The 24,368-nt window shown below is 40.2% G+C and overlaps 2 non-coding genes across 2 annotated transcripts; one reads left to right on the top strand and one right to left on the bottom strand.

Moving 5' to 3' along the window:
• Window positions 1-8,163: 8,163 nt before the first annotated feature.
• LOC113379014 lies at window positions 8,164-8,318 on the top strand. The gene has a single exon (XR_003367323.1). It is a non-coding gene; the product is annotated as a 5.8S ribosomal RNA (ribosomal RNA).
• A 10,489-nt stretch (window positions 8,319-18,807) lies between these two features.
• LOC113378872 lies at window positions 18,808-18,926 on the bottom strand. Its single transcript, XR_003367229.1, has one exon. It is a non-coding gene; the product is annotated as a 5S ribosomal RNA (ribosomal RNA).
• Between the last annotated feature and the right edge of the window lie 5,442 nt (window positions 18,927-24,368).

Raw genomic sequence — 24,368 nt, 5'->3', positions numbered from 1 at the left:
ATTCTGTAAAGAAGAAAACATAATGAAGTATTAACATCGTTAGAAAGGCTCAAATTCTTAGTTTTTTCCCATATATCGCAACTTCGAATTCCGAACGGTGTGGCCTACAGGCGAGTTGCCGTCGTAAAATTTCAGGAAAATCGGAAAATCTCGAGAAAATTATATGAACACACTTAACCATTCATATACCATTTTATTCATAATTTTATTCTGCATCTTTCGTACGAACAAAGTTTTTCGTATCTTTTACGGTTTTCATGTTATAGAGCAATATGTGTAGATGTTAACTTGTCAAAATGCAAAGTGCGGCTAGGTTGGAGCAATACTCCTCACGATTCGATATTTCTGTAAAGAAAACATATAAAGTATTATACATCGTTAGAAAGGTCTCAAAATTCTTAGTTTTTTTCCCATATATCGCAACTTCGAATTCCGAACGGTGTGTGGCCTACAGGCGAGTTGCCGTCGTAAAATTTCAGGAAAATCGGAAAATCTCGAGAAAATTATATGAACACACTTAACCATTCATATACCATTTTATTCATAATTTTATTCTGCATCTTCGTACGAACAAAGTTTTTTCGTATCTTTTACGGTTTTCATGTTATAGAGCAATATGTGTAGATGTTAACTTGTCAAAATGCAAAGTGCGGCTAGGTTGGAGCAACTCCTCACGATTCGATATTCTGTAAAGAAAACATAAAAGTATTATACATCGTTAGAAAGGTCTCAAAATTCTTAGTTTTTTTCCCATATATCGCAACTTCGAATTCCGAACGGTGTGGCCTACAGGCGAGTTTGCCGTCGTAAAATTTCAGGAAAATCGGAAAATCTCGAGAAAATTATATGAACACACTTAACCATTCATATACCATTTTATTCATAATTTTATTCTGCATCTTTCGTACGAACAAAGTTTTTTCGTATCTTTTACGGTTTTCATGTTATAGAGCAATATGTGTAGATGTTAACTTGTCAAAATGCAAAGTGCGGCTAGGTTGGAGCAATACTCCTCACGATTCGATATTTCTGTAAAGAAAACATATAAAGTATTATACATCGTTAGAAAGGTCTCAAAATTCTTAGTTTTTTCCCATATATCGCAACTTCGAATTCCGAACGGTGTGGCCTACAGGCGAGTTGCCGTCGTAAAATTTCAGGAAAATCGGAAAATCTCGAGAAAATTATATGAACACACTTAACCATTCATATACCATTTTATTCATATTTTATTCTGCATCTTTCGTACGAACAAAGTTTTTTCGTATCTTTTACGGTTTTCATGTTATAGAGCAATATGTGTGAGATGTTAACTTGTCAAAATGCAAAGTGCGGCTAGGTTGGAGCAATACTCCTCACGATTCGATATTTCTGTAAAGAAAAACATATAAAGTATTTACATCGTTAGAAAGGTCTCAAAATTCTTAGTTTTTTTCCCATATATCGCAACTTCGAATTCCGAACGGTGTGGCCTACAGGCGAGTTGCCGTCGTAAAATTTCAGGAAAATCGGAAAAATCTCGAGAAAATTATATGAAAAACTTAACCATTCATATACCATTTTATTCATAATTTTATTCTGCATCTTTCGTACGAACAAAGTTTTTCGTATCTTTTACGGTTTTCATGTTATAGAGCAATATGTGTAGATGTTAACTTGTCAAAATGCAAAGTGCGGCTAGGTTGGAGCAACACTCCTCACGATTCGATATTTCTGTAAAGAAAAACAATAAAGTATTATACATCGTTAGAAAGGTCTCAAAATTCTTAGTTTTTTTCCCATATATCGCAACTTCGAATTCCGAACGGTGTGGCCTACAGGCGAGTTGCCGTCGTAAAATTTCAGGAAAATCGGAAAATCTCGAGAAAATTATATGAACACACTTAACCATTTATATACCATTTTATTCATAATTTTATTCTGCATCTTTCGTACGAACAAAGTTTTTTCGTATCTTTTACGGTTTTCATGTTATAGAGCAATATGTGTAGATGTTAACTTGTCAAAATGCAAAGTGCGGCTAGGTTGGAGCAATACTCCTCACGATTCGATATTTCTGTAAAGAAAACATATAAAGTATTATACATCGTTAGAAAGGTCTCAAAATTCTTAGTTTTTTTCCCATATATCGCAACTTCGAATTCCGAACGGTGTGGCCTACAGGCGAGTTGCCGTCGTAAAATTTCAGGAAAATCGGAAAATCTCGAGAAAATTATATGAACACACTTAACCATTCATATACCATTTTATTCATAATTTTATTCTGCATCTTTCGTACGAACAAAGTTTTTTCGTATCTTTTACGGTTTTCATGTTATAGAGCAATATGTGTAGATGTTAACTTGTCAAAATGCAAAGTGCGGCTAGGTTGGAGCAATACTCCTCACGATTCGATATTTCTGTAAAGAAAACATATAAAGTATTATACATCGTTAGAAAGGTCTCAAAATTCTTAGTTTTTTCCCATATATCGCAACTTCGAATTCCGAACGGTGTGGCCTACAGGCGAGTTGCCGTCGTAAAATTTCAGGAAAATCGGAAAATCTCGAGAAAAATTATATGAACACACTTAACCATTCATATACCATTTTATTCATAATTTTATTCTGCATCTTTCGTACGAACAAAGTTTTTTCGTATCTTTTACGGTTTTCATGTTATAGAGCAATATGTGTAGATGTTAACTTGTCAAAATGCAAAGTGCGGCTAGGTTGGAGCAGCAACACTCCTCACGATTCGATATTTCTGTAAAGAAAACATATAAAGTATTATACATCGTTAGAAAGGTCTCAAAATTCTTAGTTTTTTTCCATATATCGCAACTTCGAATTCCGAACGGTGTGGCCTACAGGCGAGTTGCCGTCGTAAAATTTCAGGAAAATCGGAAAAATCTCGAGAAAATTATATGAACACACTTAACCATTCATATACCATTTTATTCATAATTTATTCTGCATCTTTCGTACGAACAAATTTTTCGTATCTTTTACGGTTTTCATGTTATAGAGCAATATGTGTAGATGTTAACTTGTCAAAATGCAAAAGTGCGGCTAGGTTGGAGCAATACTCCTCACGATTCGATATTTTTGTAAAGAAAACATATAAAGTATTATACATCGTTAGAAAGGTCTCAAAATTCTTAGTTTTTTTCCCATATATCGCAACTTCGAATTCCGAACGGTGTGGCCTACAGGCGAGTTGCCGTCGTAAAATTTCAGGAAAATCGGAAAATCTCGAGAAAATTATATGAACACACTTAACCATTCATATACCATTTTATTCATAATTTTATTCTGCATCTTTCGTACGAACAAAGTTTTTTCGTATCTTTTACGGGTTTCATGTTATAGAGCAATATGTGTAGATGTTAACTTGTCAAAATGCAAAGTGCGGCTAGGTTGGAGCAACACTCCTCACGATTCGATATTTCTGTAAAGAGAAAACATATAAAGTATTATACATCGTTAGAAAGGTCTCAAAATTCTTAGTTTTTTTCCCATATATCGCAACTTCGAATTCCGAACGGTGTGGCCTACAGGCGAGTTGCCGTCGTAAAATTTCAGGAAAAATCGGAAAATCTCGAGAAAATTATATGAACACACTTAACCATTCATATACCATATTATTCATAATTTTATTCTGCATCTTTCGTACGAACAAAGTTTTTTCGTATCTTTTACGGTTTTGATGTTATAGAGCAATATGTGTAGATGTTAACTTGTCAAAATGCAAAGTGCGTCTAGGTTGGAGCAACACTCCTCACGATTCGATATTTCTGTTAAGAAACATATAAAGTATTATACATCGTTAGAAAGGTCTCAAAATTCTTAGTTTTTTTCCCATATATCGCAACTTCGAATTCTGAACGGTGTGGCCTACAGGCGAGTTGCCGTCGTAAAATTTCAGGAAAATCGGAAATTCTCGAGAAAATTATATGAACACACTTAACCATTCATATACCATTTTATTCATAATTTTATTCTGCATCTTTCGTACGAACAAAGTTTTTTCGTATCTTTCACGGTTTTGATGTTATAGAGCAATATGTGTAGATGTTAAATTGTCAAATGCAAAGTGCGGCTAGGTTGGAGCAACACTCTTAACGATTCGATATTTCTGTAAAGAAAACATATAATGTATTATACATCGTTAGAAAAGTCTCAAAATTCTTAGTTTTTTTCCCATATATCGCAACTTCGAATTCCGAACGGTGTGGCCTACAGGCGAGTTGCCGTCGTAAAATTTCAGGAAAATCGGAAAATCTCGAGAAAATTATATGAACACACTTAACCATTCATTCGTTTTATTCGTTACAAATAACACCATTTTATTCGTTATTTTATTCTGCATCTTTCGTACGAACAAAGTTTTTTCGTATCTTTTACGGTTTAAGAGAAAATCGAGGAAAACTGGTTTGAACATTTATTGTAAAATTAGAAAATTTAAACAAATAATTATAAAAAATAATATAACTATATATAAATTCGTTTTATATTCATTGAGATCTATCAAAATCAATAAATACATAATTTTATACAAAAGTTTAAAAAAAAACAAAAAACACCTAAAAACTCAATAATTAACTATAATTCATATTGTCCATATATATAAAACTGTTTGAACATCTAACAAAATTTCAACAAAAATTTTTCTATCATAAGGGTTGCAGTTCGAAATTTTCCCAGACTTTGTCTTGACGATTCACACACGTAAGCGCGAGCAGGCCCTCGCCGCAGGTCAAATGCACGTCGCTTGGGACTCAGTCTAATACTTACGCTGTAGCCGCGCGCCTTATATAGGGGAATAGATCGTGTCGAGTGCGATGCGAGCAAGCTTAGGCTAAAGTACGCTGTGTTGTTCAGGCAGGTTCGAATATTATTCTCCGGTGTATTTTATACATTATATTCGATACTTTTAGTCTGTCAACTATATAGCGGCGTTACTTTAAATAATGTCGTAGACCGTGTCTGGAATTATATACGCCGGATATGTTCGGATGTCGGTTTCGGCGGCCGGGTTCTGGACCTTATTTATAAGTGTTCAACCATACTGTACAGCATATCCGCGGGCATGTGACGTTGACGCAAAGACTCTTATGCGGAAAATCAAATATACAAATGCAATCAACTCAATACTCTCCGAGCGAGAATAAAAGTGAGTTATAACGATGAATTTTTATGAATTCGCCCCGACGTTTTAAATCTAACGAAGGGTAAAGAGACTGTTTGAAATTAACTGGGTCTGCGGACCGCAAATTTCATGTACGGACCGCCGTTTCGACGGTTGTTAAAGGTCTAGCCTCTGTGTTAAGCGCAGAATATATAAAATATCTAGTCGCGATGTAAACTGTTCGTTATGTTCAGGGAATATCGTACGGCTCAGATATATATATGTAAGAAAATTCGTTGTTTAGAAATATTCATCGAACTTTTCTATACAAAGTGTGGTCTCTCGGGTGACGCCGAGGGACATTTACGCACTATGCTATTAATATAATATATATATATATATATATATATATATAGATATATGATATATTATATATATATATATATATAGCACCCGGGTGATCCTGCAGTAGTATATATTGTCTCAAAGATTAAGCCATGCATGTCTCAGTGCAAGCTACATTAAGGTGAAACCGCGAATGGCTCATTACATCAGTTATGGTTCCTTAGATCGTACCCACATTACTTAAATAACTGTGGTAATTCTAGAGCTAATACATGCAAATAGAGTTCCGACCAGAGATGGAAGGAATGCTTTTATTAGATCAAAACCAATCGGTGGCGGGCTTGCCTTGCTCACCGTTTGACTTGGTGACTCTGAATAAGTTTGTGCTGATCGCACGGTCTAGTACCGGCGACGCATCTTTCAAATGTCTGCCTTATCAACTGTCGATGATAGTTTCTGCGACTACCATGGTTGTTACGGGTAACGGGGAATCAGGGTTCGATTCCGGAGAGGGAGCCTGAGAAACGGCTACCACATCCAAGGAAGGCAGCAGGCGCGCAAATTACCCACTCCCGGCACGGGGAGGTAGTGACGAAAAATAACGATACGGGACTCATCCGAGGCCCCGTGATCGGAATGAGTACACTTTAAATCCTTTAACGAGGATCTATAAGAGGGCCAGTCTGGTGCCAGCAGCCGCGATAATCCCAGCTCTAATAGCGTATATTAAAGTTGTTGCGGTTAAAAAAGCTCGTAGTTGAATCTGTGTCCCACACTGTCGGTTCACCGCTCGCGGTGTTCAACTGGCATGTCTGTGGGACGTCCTACCGGTGGGCTTAGCCCGTCAAAAGGCGGCCCAACTCAAAATCCTACCACGGTGCTCTTCACCGAGTGTCGAGGTGGGCCGGTACGTTTACTTTGAACAAATTAGAGTGCTTAAAGCAGGCTCATTCGCCTGAATATTGTGTGCATGGAATAATGGAATAGGACCTCGGTTCTATTTTGTTGGTTTTCGGAATTCCGAGGTAATGATTAATAGGGACAACTGGGGGCATTCGTATTGCGACGTTAGAGGTGAAATTCTTGAATCGTCGCAAGACGGACAGAAGCGAAAGCATTGCCAAATGTGTTTCATCAATCAAGAACGAAGTTAGAGGTTCGAAGGCGATCAGATACCGCCCTAGTTCTAACCATAAACGATGCCAGCTAGCGATCCGCCGAAGTTCCTCCGATGACTCGGCGGGCAGCTTCCGGGAAACCAAAGCTTTTGGGTTCCGGGGGGAAGTATGGTTGCAAAGCTGAAACTTAAAGGGAATTGACGGAAGGGCACTACAAGGAGTGGAGCCTGCGGCTTAATTTGACTCAAACACGGGAAACCTTACCAGGTCCGGACACCGGAAGGATTGACAGATTGAGAGCTCTTTCTTGATTCGGGTGGGGTAGTGGTGCATGGCCATCTTAGTTGGTGGAGCGATTTGTCTGGTTAATTCTGATAACGAACGAGACTCTAGCCTGCTAAACAGGCGTACTTTCCGGTATCGCAAAGACCCTCCGCTTTGGCTTCGGTCGTTGTTGGTTGTGGTTCTTACTACCGGCGTACAAATATATCTTCTTAGAGGGACAGGTGGCATTTAGTCGCACGACGAAATGAGCAATAACAGGTCTGTGATGCCCTTAGATGTTCTGGGCCGCACGCGCGCTACACTGAAGAGATCTGCAGGTTTTTCCTGGCCGAAAGGTCCCGGTAATCCGTTGAAGCCTCTTCGTGCTAGGGAAGGGCTTGGGGCTTGCAGTTCTTCCCCATGAACGAGGAATTCCTAGTAAGCGCGAGTCATAAGCTTGCGTTGATTACGTCCCTGCCCTTTGTACACACCGCCCGTCGCTACTACCGATTGAAATTTAGTGAGGTCTTCGGACCGGTGCGCGGCAGCGTTTCGACATTGCCGATGTTGCTGGGAAGATGACCAAACTTGATTATTAGAGGAAGTAAAAGTTTGTAACAAGGTTTCCGTAGGTGAACCTGCGGAAGGATCATTAACGTACATTTACTATTTAGTGAATGAAACGTGTGCGATATGTCGTATAACCTACGACGTATAAAATATTAAAGCGTCTCGCAACGATGGATCATTCGTTTCATTAACGTTTGACCGGAGCTAGTCGCAAAATATTGCGCAGTGTGCAAAAGCAGCGTGACGCGGTTTACAACCGCTTAGCGCTCTTATGCATTGTGTGAGAGCACTGCCATGTATATCTGCTCGGTATCGCTAGATGCCTGAGCGAATGACGAAGTTCGTTGTGAAAACGGCGTTTTTTTGAATATTATACTTTAAACGCATAGCTCAATCAATTCTTTGGGCGCTAGATGAAAGTCTAGTGTTTCAATGTCGATTGTAGTAAACGCTTGCTACATCTGGTTGGTATTCTATATACTCTGCACATTTTATTCAAATCGTGCGAATTTGAACATTCGCTTCATTGCGTTGTTTTAAGAAAATGAAAGATCAGTGAAAGCAGATTTTTCAATGTCACACACAATGAAATATTCATATTTCAATTTTCGAGGTCTCGTATCTCGGACCGAAAAGCAAAAGCTTTACGGTGTACTAATTGTAACCATAATAAACAAACTAGTTTCAGAATCGCCCGAGTTATCTTAAACGATTTCGAGGGAATCACGATTGAAACATGTATAAATATATATAAAATCACCCTGAACGGTGGATCACTTGGCTTGTGGGTCGATGAAGAACGCAGCTAATTGCGCGTCGACATGTGAACTGCAGGATACATGAACATTGACATTTCGAACGCACATTGCGGTCCTCGGATACTGTTCCCGGACCACCTCTGGCTGAGGGTCGTATAACATTACCAGACTGCCGCTTGCTTTAAACGGCTTGCCGGCGAATGATGGTGTTTTGCGTAAATGCGTGCTCTTAAATAATTCACTCAACGTGTGAGCCAGTCCACTTTGCAACATCGGACATTACCGTTCGTTGACGTTCTGTGGGATTACGGCGGGTTGTGTGTCCTAGAGATTTTATATTCTTGCGACCCTCCCGATAACCGGAAACCCGAACTCTTCGAAATGCGGTTTCGTTCCGGCAAATTTGGACGATTCAAAGATTCCTCGTCGATTTTTTGTGTCGATGCCGCCTCGAGCTGTTAGCTGCCGTGTCCTCGGACGGACTCTATTACCGGTCAGCGATGCTATTGCTTTGGGTACTTTCAGGACCCGTCTTGAAACACGGACCAAGGAGTCTAGCAGGTGCGCGAGTCATTGGGAAATACAAAAGCTAAAGGCGCAATGAAAGTAAAGGTTCGCTTAAGTGAACTGAGGGATGACGGACCGCATCTACGGATGCGTGCTTGCAATCCCGGGGCGTCTCAATCTCATTGCGAGAAGAGGCGCACCCAGAGCGTACACGCTGGGACCCGAAAGATGGTGAAATATGCCTGGTCAGGTCGAAGTCAGGGGAAGCCCTGATGGAGGACCGTAACGATTCTGACGTGCAAATCGATCGTCGGAACTGGGTATAGGGGCGAAAGGCTAATCGAACCATCTAGTAGCTGGTTCCCTCCGAAGTTTCCCTCAGGATAGCTGGCATTCGATGAGCGAGTCTCATCCGGTAAAGCGAATGATTAGAGGCCTTGGGGCCGAAACGACCTCAACCTATTTTCAACTTTAAATGGGTGAGATCTCTGGCTTGCTTGAATAGTGAAGCCAGAGATTTGGATCAGAGTGCCTAGTGGGCCACTTTTGGTAAGCAGAACTGGCGCTGTGGGATGAACCAAACGCCGAGTTAAGGCGCCTAAACGACGCTAATGGGATACCATGAAAGGCGTTGGTTGCTTAAGACAACAGGACGGTGGCCATGGAAGTTGGAATCCGCTACGGAGTGTGTAACAACTCACCTGCCGAAGCAACTAGCCCTGAAAATGGATGGCGCTGAAGCGTCGTGCCTATACTCGGCCGCCAGGGCATGAGGAGCGTCCATTACAGTTCGTTTCGAAGCCCTGGTGAGTAGGAGGGTCGCGGTGGTGTGCGCAGAAGGGTTTGGGCGTGAGCCTGCCTGGAGCCGCCATCGGTGCAGATCTTGGTGGTAGTAGCAAATACTCCAGCGAGGCCCTGGAGGACTGACGTGGAGAAGGATTTCGTGTGAACAGCCGTTGCACACGAGTCAGTCGATCCTAAGCCCCAGGAGAAATCCTATGTTGATGTTGGTGTATTTTATTTTGAATAAAATCTCACACCCATCGGGCGAAAGGGAATCCGGTTCCTATTCCGAAACCCGGCAGCGGAACCGTTTACAAGTCGGGCCCTCGCAAGAGAGTTCGTCGGGGTAACCCAAAATGACCTGCAGACGCCGTCGGGAGATACGGGGAGAGTTTTCTTTTCTGTATCAGCGTTCGAGTTCCCTGGAATCCTCTAGCAGGGAGATAGAGTTTGGAACGCGAAGAGCACCGCAGTTGCGGCGGTGTCCGTATCTTTACCTCGGACCTTGAAAATCCAGGAGAGGGCCACGGTAGGTGTCGCGCCGGTTCGTACCCATATCCGCAGCAGGTCTCCAAGGTGAAGAGCCTCTAGTCGATAGATTAATGTAGGTAAGGGAAGTCGGCAAATTGGATTCGTAACTTCGGGATAAGGATTGGCTCTGAGGATCGGGGCGTGTCGGGCTTGATCGGGAAGCGGGTGTCGGCTGACGTGCCGGGCCTGGGCGAGGTGAAACGGTCCTTGTGACTTTGATCCGTGCCTTGGCCCCCCGCGGATCTTTCTTGCTGCGAGGTTTCTGTGCCGGCTTCGGTCGGTCGGTTGTCCTCTTCGGCCGCCGTTCAACGGTCAGCTCAGAACTGGCACGGACTAGGGGAATCCGACTGTCTAATTAAAACAAAGCATTGCGATGGCTCTAGCGGGTGTTGACGTAATGTGATTTCTGCCCAGTGCTCTGAATGTCAACGTGAAGAAATTCAAGCAAGCGCGGGTAAACGGCGGGAGTAACTATGACTCTCTTAATGCCGTTTTCCACTATGTGGCAAATATTTCGCAACTTCGATTGGTCGGAGTGTGCACGAACAGAGAACACTGATCGCAGACTTTCTATCTACACCTGATGAGACAAGTAACACCAACTCTTGTCCTGTGGCCACTAATTTAGACATGCGAGATGACCTCACTAGAGCACTAGCGATAGCAAGGAGTAGAGATGATGACAAGTTCAACAGTTCCCTATTGGTTAACATATGCCATAAAGCTGCGGAACTATCACCAGAGGAATTAAGGAAGCAAGTGAGCGAGTATCTAGAATCCACCTTCCCATATAAAAGAGTGACCAACCCCAAGAACAACAAGAAGGGGAAAGCACCAAGGTTAAATAAGAGGCAGCAGCGCAGAAACGAGTACAAAGTGACTCAAACGCATTGGAGCAAGAACCCAAGCAAATGTATTTCTTATATACTAGACTGCAAAGCTACCTCGACCCCCCCACCACCTGATGTAATGGTGCAATTTTGGAAGAATGTATTAACAGACTCAGTCGATGTAACACCAGATGTCCAAACAGCGAGAAACGAAGATCTCTCGCACCTGTGAAAACCCGTGTCTACTGAGGAAGTCAGGTGTGCACTTCCAGACAGAAACACGGCCCCTGGTCCGGATGGTATATCAGCCAGACTGTTAAAGTCTATGCCAACCGACATTCTGGTTAACTTGCTGAATCTGTTAATGTTAATGGGATGGATTCCGGATAGAATTGTGGGAGTAGTGATGATTATGATAATATATTAAATTAGAAACTCCCAACATAATAAAAAAAATATAAATTTATTAACTGTAAAAATATTTCGATATCAAAAATATACATGACATGGCCCATTGTTTTTACAAAATCAAAACCAGCCTGCTTGATATCGCCACACACTCCCTGCCCAGTGTTGATCTCACAGTTTAAAAAAAAATACAGGGAAACACGTTATAAAAATGTGGTGGGAAAGCAGATTATAGCAGACCAGTGTTGTAATACTGGTCAATTACAAATTTCCATGTTTCGTCAGCAGATCCACCGTATGTGGTGATTTGACCTGCCATCAACTCCATATTCTGCATAATGTTCTCGATCTAATGGGTATTAGTTATATCAGAATAACTTAATGTTTAGAATGCATAATTTATGGGTACAGTTTCCATTTCTGCAAGCGTTGCATTCGTATCTGATGAGTTCCGATCAGAGAAAGAAGTTGGCTCTTTATCCAAATCAGGATCATTGGTTTCTTTGACATAAGAGTCCAGAATTGTGGAATCCAATAAATTATGTCAAATTTTGTTTTGATTCGTCGTTGTCACCGATAATGGGAGGTAGCATTATAAGACGATTTGTTGAGTTAACAGAGAAAGAGAGGTTGAATTGCATTCCAATGAAAAGTTCAGGCTCCAAATTATTTTTTCTGTCAGCAATAAACACTGAGGTCTGGGTATACCAAATGAGTAACCTCGGAAGTCTGATCCAGATAGTAAGTGCGTTAACTATGATGGATTGGACTGGACATACCTTATAGGTCGTCACTGAAGACCAGTGATTATGGTGCTGCGTCAAAATCAATTTTTCTTAAATCTTCGAAAAATAAAACTCCTTTATCTTCATCTCCATCGTCGGGGTCACCAATGTGGGAGTAGTGATGATTATGATAATATATTAAATTATAAACTCCCAACATAATAAAAAAAATATAAATTTATTAACTGTAAATATATTTCGATATCAAAAATATACATGACATGTCCCATTGTTTTTACAAAATCAAAACCAGCCTGCTTGATATCGCCACAGAATGATGGAATCATATACAACCCTGATTCCAAAAAAAGATAACGCTGAACACCCTGGTGATTACAGACCCATAACTGTCTCATCGGTCTTAACCAGAACATTTAAAAAAGTGCTGGCTAGGCGTCTGCTTAGTGAGGTTTAGATTGATAGTCGACAAAAGGCGTTCCAGCCAGTTGACGGATGCGCACATAACACATTAGCGCTAGATCACCTTTTACGGCACCGTAGGCACAACAACAAGCCTGTGTTTTTAGCTTCGATAGATGTCACCAAGGCCTTTGACTCAATATCATAGCTGCGTTGATCAACACACTACAATACTACAACTTACCACAACCCTTCACTCTTTACGTTAAGGAACTGTATAAACATGGGTGGACAAGACTTCGGTCAGGGCGCTGGACCTCGGATCCCATTAGTCTGAGGTGCGGAGTCAAGCAAGGAGATCCTTTGTCGCCCATCCTGTTTAATCTAGTTATTAATAAAATGATCGAGACCACCCCACCTGAGATCGGGGTAAAGATTGAAGGCATGACTTATAATGTTCTGGCTTTTGCTGACCATTTGGTTTTAGTGGCAGCGTCAGTAAAAGGATTGCAGACATTACTCAGTCATGCTGAGAATTTTCTCGCAAGTTGTGGCCTGAGGATTAACACCAACAAGTCCTTTACGGTAGCAATTAAGAACGTGCCGCACGTGAAGAAGTCATTTGTCGATAAGGATATTATCTTCAAATGTGGGACGCAAACACTACCTGCAAAAACAAGGGTCGACGGCTGGACTTACTTGAGGTGGAATTCACTCCCGAGGGTGGCAATATTGGTGATCTTAAAGCAAAACTCCAGTCAACTATTGAAAAAATAACCAAAGCACCATTGAAACCACAACAACGGTTATTTGCGCTAAGAACCATTGGCATTCCTAAGTTAATGCATCAATTAACATTAGGTAATGCCAAACTAGGATTTCTGAAGTCGCTCGATGGTGCAGTCAGAAAGGCAGTTCGTTCATGGCTGCGACTACCTAATGATACTACTAATTCATATTTTTATGCAAATAGTAAAGATGGGGGCCTATCTTTCCCATCATTAAGGTGGTTAGTTCCTCTTAGGAGGAAAAATAGACTGGTTAAGTTGAACTGGGGTGAATCCAGATTCCACCAACTGGAGATTGAGAAGTGTGACAAGAAACTAATGGAGAATAACATCGTCCTTGCCTCTCAGGAGCAACTGGATAAACGATGGGGCTCGGCTACTGCACAAGTCAGTGAACGGGTCCCCATTGGTAAAACCATCCAAAGTACCATCACAACATCGGTGGGTGACTGAAGGCAACAAGTTCCTGACAGGGAAAGATTACGTGAATTGCATTAAGTTCAGAATTAATGCAATGCCTACGAGATCCCGAACAACTAGAGGTAGAACAGAGGACAGGAACTGTAGGGCCGGTTGTAATGCTCCAGAGACGTTAGACCACGTCCTACAAACTTGTCACCGTAGCCATCGTCAACGAATAGAACGACACAATGCAGTCTGTAACTACGTCAAAAGAGCGTTGGAGAAATCACACTCTCGTGTTGATTGGGAGCCAACCTTCAAAACACCTGAAGGTACTCGGAAACCGGATTTGATCGCGTCACAGGGTCAGAAAGCAATTGTACTGGACGCCCAAATTGTAAGAAGCTTTACTAATATGGCCGGAGCTCACAGACGGAAGATCGAACATTATAAAAATCTGGAGGACGGTGAAACTGAAATACAATGTGTCAACAGTGGTGTACAACACAATTACCCTTAACATCAGGGATGTCTGGCACGAAGAATCGGCGAATTTTCTAGTGTCGGAGAAGATATTAAAGAAGAATGAATTGAAGGTAATCTCTACTAGAGCGATAATCGGAGGACTAAACGAATTTGCGAAATGGTCAAAAACAACGACTACAAGACACGAGCCACAAGGAATCGGATGACCACCTGAATTGCACGCGTGCTGCCTGCGCTCAACATCCCCCAGGCACAATACTAGGAGTTAGGTTTAGTGGGTATTGCCTTTGGGCCGAGTCCCACACTATTGGTCAACCTGGCGACCATTGTACATAAATGTATTCCCCTCCTAGCCAAAAAAAATAAAAATAGCCAAATGCCTCGTCATCTAATTAGTAACGCGCATGAATGGATTAACGAGATTCCCACTGTCCCTATCTATTTTCTAGCGAAACCACTGCCAAGGGAACGGGCTTGGAAAAATTAACGGGGAAAGAAGACCCTGTTGAGCTTGACTCTAGTCTGGCATTGTAAGGAGACATGAGAGATGTAGCATAAGTTGGAGATAGCAATATCGTCGGTAAAATACCACTACTTTCATCGTTTCTTTACTTACTCGATTGGGCGGAAAACGTGCGTCGAGAACTTTCGTTCCGACTGTCACGGTTTTCTAGAGCCAAGCGTGTAAGAGTGGTGTGAGGCTTCGCGCCGATCGCCAACTATACTCTAGCGTGATCCGATTCGAGGAAATTGCTAGGCCAGGAGTTTGACTGGGGCGGTACATCTGTCAAATAATAACGCAGGTGTCCTAAGGCCAGCTCAGCGAGGACAGAAACCTCGCGTAGAGCAAAAGGGCAAATGCTGGCTTGATCCCGTTGTTCAGTGTGCACAGGGACTGCGAAAGCACGGCCTATCGATCCTTTTGGCTTGAACTACAACTTACCACAACCCTTCACTCTTTACGTTAAGGAACTGTATAAACATGGGTGGACAAGACTTCGGTCAGGGCGCTGGACCTCGGATTGCATTAGTCCGAGGTGCGGAGTCAAGCAAGGAGATCCTTTGTCGCCCATCCAGTTTAATCTAGTTATTAATAAAATGATCGAGACCACCCCACCTGAGATCGGGGTAAAGATTGAAGGCATGACTTATAATGTTCTGGCTTTTGCTGACCATTTGGTTTTAGTGGCAGCGTCAGTAAAAGGATTGCAGACATTACTCAGTCATGCTGAGAATTTTCTCGCAAGTTGTGGCCTGAGGATTAACACCAACAAGTCCTTTACGGTAGCAATTAAGAACGTGCCGCACGTGAAGAAGTCATTTGTCGATAAGGATATTATCTTCAAATGTGGGACGCAAACACTACCTGCAAAAACAAGGGTCGACGGCTGGACTTACTTGGGGTGGAATTCACTCCCGAGGGTGGCAATATTGGTGATCTTAAAGCAAAACTCCAGTCAACTATTGAAAAAATAACCAAAGCACCATTGAAACCACAACAACGGTTATTTGCGCTAAGAACCATTGGCATTCCTAAGTTAACGCATCAATTAACATTAGGTAATGCCAAACTAGGATTTCTGAAGTCGCTCGATGGTGCAGTCAGAAAGGCAGTTCGTTCATGGCTGCGACTACCTAATGATACTACTAATTCATATTTTTATGCAAATAGTAAAGATGGGGGCCTATCTTTCCCATCATTAAGGTGGTTAGTTCCTCTTAGGAGGAAAAATAGACTGGTTAAGTTGAACTGGGGTGAATCCAGATTCCACCAACTGGAGATTGAGAAGTGTGACAAGAAACTAATGGAGAATAACATCGTCCTTGCCTCTCAGGAGCAACTGGATGAACGATGGGCTCGGCTACTGCACAAGTCAGTGGACGGGTCCCCATTGGTAAAATCATCCAAAGTACCATCACAACATCGGTGGGTGACTGAAGGCAACAATTTCCTGACAGGGAAAGATTACGTGAATTGCATTAAGTTCAGAATTAATGCAATGCCTACGAGATCCCGAACAACTAGAGGTAGAACAGAGGACAGGAACTGTAGGGCCGGTTGTAATGCTCCAGAGACGTTAGACCACGTCCTACAAACTTGTCACCGTAGCCATCGTCAACGAATAGAACGACACAATGCAGTCTGTAACTACGTCAAAAGAGCGTTGGAGAAATCACACTCTCGTGTTGATTGGGAGCCAACCTTCCAAACACCTGAAGGCACTCGGAAACCGGATTTGATCGCGTCACAGGGTCAGAAAGCAATTGTACTGGACGCCCAAATTGTAGGAAGCTCTACTAATATGGCCGGAGCTCACAGACGGAAGATCGAACATTATAAGAATCTGGAGGACGGTGAAACTGAAATACAATGTGTCAACAGTGGTGTACAACACAATTACCCTTAACATCAGGGGTGTCTGGCACGAAGAATCGGCGAATTTTCTAGTGTCGGAGAAGATATTAAAAAAGAATGAATTGAAGGTAATCTCTACTAGAGCGATAATCGGAGGACTAAACGAATTTGCGAAATGGTCAAAAACAACGACTACAAGACACGAGCCACAAGGAATCGGATGACCACCTGAATTGCACGCGTGCTGCCTGCGCTCAACATCCCCCAGGCACAATACTAGGAGTTAGGTTTAGTGGGTATTGCCTTTGGGCCGAGTCCCACACTATTGGTCAACCTGGCGACCATTGTACATAAATGTATTCCCCTCCTAGCAAAAAAAAAAAAAATAGCCAAATGCCTCGTCATCTAATTAGTAACGCGCATGAATGGATTAACGAGATTCCCACTGTCCCTATCTATTTTCTAGCGAAACCACTGCCAAGGGAACGGGCTTGGAAAAATTAACGGGGAAAGAAGACCCTGTTGAGCTTGACTCTAGTCTGGCATTGTAAGGAGACATGAGAGATGTAGCATAAGTGGGAGATAGCAATATCGTCGGTGAAATACCACTACTTTCATCGTTTCTTTACTTACTCGATTGGGCGGAAAGCGTGCGTCGAGAACTTTCGTTCCGACTGTCACGGTTTTCTAGAGCCAAGCGTATAAGAGTGGTGTGAGGCTTCGCGCCGATCGCCAACTATACTCTAGCGTGATCCGATTCGAGGAAATTGCTAGGCCGGGAGTTTGACTGGCGCGGTACATCTGTCAAATAATAACGCAGGTGTCCTAAGGCCAGCTCAGCGAGGACAGAAACCTTGCGTAGAGCAAAAGGGCAAATGCTGGCTTGATCCCGTTGTTCAGTGTGCACAGGGACTGCAAAAGCACGGCCTATCGATCCTTTTGGCTTGAAGAATTTTCAGCAAGAGGTGTCAGAAAAGTTATCACAGGGATAACTGGCTTGTGGCAGCCAAGAGTTCATAGCGACGTTGCTTTTTGATCTTTCAATGTCGGCTCTTCCTATCATTGCGAAGCAGAATTCGCCAAGCGTTGGATTGTTCACCCACAAATAGGGAACGTGAGCTGGGTTTAGACCGTCGTGAGACAGGTTAGTTTTACCCAACTGATGAATTGTCGTTGCGATAGTAATCCTGCTCAGTACGAGAGGAACTGCAGGTTCGGACATTTGGTTCACGCACTCGGTCGAGCGGCCGGTGGTGCGAAGCTACCATCCGTGGGATTATGTCTGAACGCCTCTAAGGCCGTATCCTTTCTAGACAAAGTAAGCAACGATATCTCTAGGAGTCTCGTGAGTCGAAAGGCTCAATACAATGTGATTTATTAGGTATTCGGCACACGCCGTTTATCGCACGAGCCATTTTTAGCCGAATGAGGCGCTGGACAGTGGCGGTATCCATCCGTTATATTTGTCCTGCCTATAGCGGTCGATCATGGGTCACTAGTTCGATGTCGAGACTCGGAATCGTTTGTAAACGACTTAGGTACCTGGCGGGGTGTTGTACTCGGTAGAGCAGTTACCACGCTGCAATCTGTTGAGACTCAGCCCTTGGCTTGGGGATTTGTCATGTTGGCTTGACGTCACCCCACGCTATTAGAGCATAAGCCTTAAGCCTTACGTTGTAGCCGGTTACAGTATGCCACAATCATTTCGACTTTGCCGTCGAAAAATTGTGCATATTGTAACACACACGGCACTTCTTTGGTACCTCTAGCTATTTTACATAAAACTAGCCTCTATGGAAATATTTGATATATTCATTATTTCTTAAAAACAAGCTAAATTGTTTTCAATATGCTTTATAATTGGCGAGAAAATTGTAATTTTAAAGAGAAACATTTGGTATTTTTTATTTATAATATATGATTATATATTTTATATATTTTTTTCTTTATAAGGGAGAATGTTTTTCGCCGAGATCTCTAGTAATGCGTACAAGTTACCAATTATATAAAATGCATACGAGTTACATATCAAATCAAATGCGTACAAGTTTCCAATCAAACAAAGTACGTGTAAGTTGTCAATAATGCATAATGCGTACAAGTTGCCAATGTGCAAAATGCGTGCAAGTTGTCAATTTGCAGAATGCGTGCAAGTTGTCAATTTGCAAAATACGTGTAAGTTGCTATTTTTATTTAATAAAGTAACTTTCAACCCAGAAATATTTCGAATCTTTTATAACAAAATATTCAGTATATTTATATCTTTTATAACAATGTATGCTGTATTTATATATATTTCATTTTACATAAACTATTTTCTCATCTCTATCAAAGATTTTAACAGTTTATACCGAGAGTATGTACTATTTATAATTTGACTTAACATCTGTAAAATACTAGGGCAAAAAGTCAACGATACGTGGTGTTCCCAAGCGGTCTCCCATCTAAGTACTACCCACGCCCAATGTTGCTTGACTTCGGTGATCGGACGAGAACCGGTATATTCAACATGGTATGATCGTTGACGACAAGTAAAACTATACAATCATATGTATACATAATGTTTTAAACGAAATTTCAGTAATAATTTAATATATATCTGCAATGTTACCATAGGGATATCTGACTTGTAACGCGAAGCAACCGAAAAGTTACCATAGGGATAACTGACTTGAAACGCGAAGCAACTGAAAAGTTGCCATAGGGATAACTGACTTGAAATTTTGTTCTTAGCTACGAAATATTAAAAAATCTCGAGAAAATTATATGAACACACTTAACCATTTATATACCATTTTATTCGTTATTTTATTCTGCATCTTTTGTACGAACAAAGTTTTTTCGTATCTTTTACGGTTTTGATGTTATAGAGCAATATGTGTAGATGTTAACTTGCCAAAATGCAAAGTGCGACTAGGTTGGAGCAACACTCCTCACGATTCGATATTTCTGTAAAAAAAGCATATAAAGTATTATACATCGTTAGAAAGGTCTCAAAGTTCTTAGTTTTTTTCCCATATATCGCAACTTCGAATTCCGAACGGTGTGGCCTACAGGCAAGTTGCCGTCGTAAAATTTCAGGAAAATCGGAAAATCTCGAGAAAATTATATGAACACACTTAACCATTCATATCCCATTTTATTCATAATTTTATTCTGCATCTTTCGTACGAACAAAGTTTTTTCGTATCTTTTACGGTTTTGATGTTATAGAGCAATATGTGTAGATGTTAACTTGTCAAAATGCAAAGTGCGGCTAGGTTGGAGCAACACTCCTCACGATTCGATATTTCTGCAGAGAAAACATATAAAGTATTATACATCGTTAGAAAGCTCTCAAAATTCTTAGTTTTTTTCCCATATATTGCTCTACACAAACGATATGATTCTTCTGAATTAATAGCATTTTCATTCGACGGCCGAAAAAATGATTCTATTACCATGGAAAAAAACGATAAGAAATTTCACCCACGAATGATTAAAGAAGCGCATTTAGTTATTTAAAGGAACCGAATTGCCGATTGTTGGGTTACACAAAATTGGAAAATGAACATTCGGAAAGTAAAGTAATCAAATTGAACGAGTTTTTCGCCGATAAAGGAATAGCTGTCGATTCTTTGATAGGCATATGTTGCGATGGTGAACCAGCAAAAACAGGCGTAAAAAATGGGATTTTACGTCGATTTGAAATTCAGTTAAACAGGCCACTGCATTGGTTTATGTGTCTTCTCCACTTTAACGAACTTCCACTTTGCTATTTATTTAACTATATGGAAAAATCATTGTCCACTGGACCACGAACAAAAACTGGAATATTAAGCAAACAAATTGAAACATGCGAAAATATACCGGTGAGTTATAACATATATACTATTTTTTAATACCCTATGTTCAAATTCAATATAATTTATTTTTTCCTATATAATTCCAGCCGGTAAAAGACTTTGAAACAATCCCACTTGAAAATTTGGCTGATATAAGTCCTGCCGAATCGACAACTGACTCAAGTTATTTAATAAAAATAGTTAAAGCAGTTGCTTCTGGAGAAGTATCGACAAACTTAGCTAACATGAAACCAGGGCCAATAGCACATTCCCGTTGGCTCACGAAGGCTAGTAGGTTACTTCGGTTATATGTAACTACTAATAAGCCATCCAAAAATTTGAAAATTCTGGCAAACTACCTAATGAAAGTATATATTCTAATATACTTTAACATTAAATATTACAACTCTGTGGTGTATGGTAGTATATTATTTTATAAATTTATTAGCTGGACGCAATATTTAGACTCAAATTTAAGACAAATTGTGAACAATGTTGCTAAAGAAAACGCATACTATGCTCACTCGGAAAATATTTTATTAGCAATGTTGTTTGATTATAAAAAGGAAATACGAGATTCAGCTATAAGAAAAATCTTATATTACCGTAATAATGTGGAAGACCTGACGCAATTGAGAGATTACAAAACACCCGAAATAAATTTCGAATGCAACGACTATACTAATATGATAGATATGGATGATTATTCAAATATATCCGAACCAGCATTTACGCTAAATATTCCTCATGAACATCTAGTACAATATCTACATAGCAATGAGTGTCCATGGAGTGACCCTAAAATTCCGGTCCACATTCAGGAAACTGAGAGACATGTTCAATTACTGGCTAATGTATCAAAACGCGTATTAGAGCAAAATCGCGAAGGTGTTATGACAGCGATACTACTATCTCGTGAAAAGCATCCTCGACTGGAAAGCAAGCAAGATTTCAGATATTATTTAAATTGTATTAGCTAAATGTAAGAAATTTGATTTTAAATAAAAATATAACATAAAGAAATAAAAATGTTGTATTTAAACCATGTCATGTAAATAAATAATAGAATAAATATATGTCATTCCTAAAAACCCCAAAACAATATTTTTCTACAAAAGCAGTTTGACCTCTGACTCTGAGGCTCAGACTACATCAAGTAAACTTTTAGGAGACATTAGCGAGTAAGCCTAACCTAGAATCTTGCATCGAAACAGGTTAAAAACATTTTCCGGCTTTTTGAAATCAGTAACTTACCCTCAGACTCTGAGGTACCCGTAAGTTACTGATTTCAAAAAGCCGGAAAATGTTTTTAACCTGTTTCGATGCAAGATTCTAGGTTAGGCTTACTCGCTGATGTTCCCTAAAAGTTTACTTGATGTAGTCTGAGGTACCCGTAAGTTACTGATTTCAAAAAGCCGAAAATTGTTTTTAACCTGTTTCGATGCAAGATTTTAGGTTAGGATTACTTGCTAATGTCCCCTAAAAGTTACTTGATGTAGTCTGGGGTACCCGTAAGTTACTGATTTCAAAAAGCCGGAAATTGTTTTTAACCTGTTTCGATGCAAGATTCTAGGTTAGGCTTACTAGCTAATGTCCCCTAAAAGTTTACTTGATGTAGTCTGAGGTACCCGTAAGTTACTGATTTCAAAAAGCCGGAAAATGTTTTTAACCTGTTTCGATGCTAGATTCTAAGTTAGGCTTACTCGCTAATGTCCCCTAAAAGTTTACTTAATATAGTCTGAGGTACCCGTAAGTTACTGATTTCAAAAAGCCGGAAAATTTTTAACCTGTTTCGATGCAAGCTTCTAGGTTAGGCTTACTCGCTGATGTCCCCTAAAAATTTACTTAATGTAGTCTCAGGTACCCGTAAGTTACAGATTTCAAAAAGCCGGAAATTGTTTTTAACCTGTTTCGATGCAAGATTCTAGGTTAGGCTTACTCGCTAATGTCCCCTAAAAGATTACTACATGTAGTCTGAGGTTCCAGTAAGTTACGGAATTTAAAAAGCCGGAAAATGTTTTTAACCTGTTTCGATGCAAGATTCTAGGTTAGGCTTACTCGCTAATGTCTCCTAAATTTTACTTGATGTAGTCTGAGGTACCCGTAAGTTACTGATTTCAAAAAGCCGGAATATGTTTTTAACCTGTTTCGATGCAAGATTCTAGGTTAGGCTTACTCGCTAATGTTCCCTAAAAGTTTACTTGATGTAGTCTGAGGTACCCGTAAGTTACTGATTTCAAAAAGCCGGAAAATGTTTTTAACCAGTTTCGATGCAAGATTATAGGTTAGGCTTACTCGCTAATGTCCCCAAAAAGTTTACTTGATGTTGTCTGAGGTACCCGTTAGTTACTGATTTCAAAAAGCCGGAAATTGTCTTTAACCTGTTTCGATGCAAGATTCTAGGTTAGGCTTACTCGCTAATGTCCCCTAAAAGTTTACTTAATGTAGTCTGAGGTACCCGTAAGTTACTGATTTCAAAAAGCCAGAAAATGTTTTTAACCTGTTTCGATGCAAGATTCTAGGTTAGGCTTACTCGCTAATGTCCCCTAAAAGTTTACTTGATGTAGTCTGAGGTACCCGTAAGTTACTGATTTCAAAAAGCCGGAAAATGTTTTTAACCTGTTTCGATGCAAGATTCTAGGTTAGTTTTACACGATAATGTCCCCTAAAAGTTTACTTGATGTAGTCTGAGGTACCCGTAAGTTACTGATTTCAAAAAGCAGGAAATTGTTTTTAACCTGTTTCGCTGCAAGATTCTAGGTTAGGCCTACTCGCTAATGTCCCCTAAAAGTTACTTGATGTAGTCCGAGGTACCCGTAAGTTACTGATTTCAAAAAGCCGGAAAATGTTTTTAACCTGTTTCGATGCTAGATTCTAGGTTAGGCTTACTCGCTAATGTCCCCTAAAAGTTTACTTAATGTAGTCTGAGGTACCCGTAAGTTACTGATTTCAAAAAGCCGGAAAATTTTTAACCTGTTTTGATGCAAACTTCTAGGTTAGGCTAACTCGCTGATGTCCCCTAAAAATTTACTTGATGTAGTCTGAGGTACCCGTAAGTTACTGATTTCAAAAAGCCGGAAAATGTTTTTAACCTGTTTCGATGCAAGATTCTAGGTTAGGCTTTCTCGCTAATGTCTCCTAAAAGTTTACTTGATGTAGTCTGAGGTACCCGTAAGTTACTGATTTCAAAAAGCCGGAAATTGTTTTTAACCTGTTTCGATGCAAGATTCTAGGTTAGGCTTACTCGCTAATATCCCCTAAAAGTTTACTTTATGTAGTCTGAGGTTTTTAACTTGTTTCGATGCAAGATTCTAGGTTAGGCTTACTCGCTAATGTCCCCTAAAAGTTTACTACATGTAGTCTGAGGTTCCAGTAAGTTACTGATTTCAAAAAGCCGGAAAATGTTTTTAACCTGCTTCGATGCAAGATTCTAGGTTAGGCTTACTCGCTAATGTCTCCTAAATTTTACTTGATGTAGTCTGAGGTACCCGTAAGTTACTGATTTCAAAAAGCCGGAAATTGTTTTTAACCTGTTTCGATGCAAGATTCTAGGTTAGGCTTACTCGCTAATGTCCCCTAAAAGTTTACTTGATGTAGTTTGAAATTATATATAAATACTGAATATTTTGTTAAAAAAGAAATAAATATACTGAATATTTTATTATAAAAGAATCGAAATATTTATAGGTTGGAAGTTACTAATTATTTAGAGTATATTACAAAAATTAAATTAAAATAGCAACTTGCACGTATTTTGCACATTGACAACTTACACGTATTCTGCACATTGACAACTTACACGTATTCTGCAAATTGACAACTTGCACGCATTCTGAAAATTGACAACTTGCACGTATTTTACACATTGACAACTTGCACGCATTTTGCATTATAGATAACTTATACGTACTTTGCTTATTAGCAACTTGTACGCATTTCCAAGAAATTTAGCAAAAAACATTCTCCCTATTTAGAATTTAATGAATTATATCATATATTTATATTAAAAAATTATGAAAAGTTTCTCTTAAAAACATATATTTCGTAAACTTACAAAATATTTATAACTATTCTCTTGACATTATGGTTATTGAAAGAAATAATGAATATTTCTAGTATTGGAATTTGTCGATAAGTTTTGATT

The sequence above is a fragment of the Ctenocephalides felis genome, unplaced genomic scaffold (genome assembly GCF_003426905.1).
Source record: "Ctenocephalides felis isolate EL2017-DRISC unplaced genomic scaffold, ASM342690v1 CF-g0.4_SCAFFOLD_01886, whole genome shotgun sequence".
Lineage (NCBI taxonomy): Eukaryota > Metazoa > Arthropoda > Insecta > Siphonaptera > Pulicidae > Ctenocephalides > Ctenocephalides felis.
This window is presented reverse-complemented; position numbering and strand designations above follow the sequence as displayed.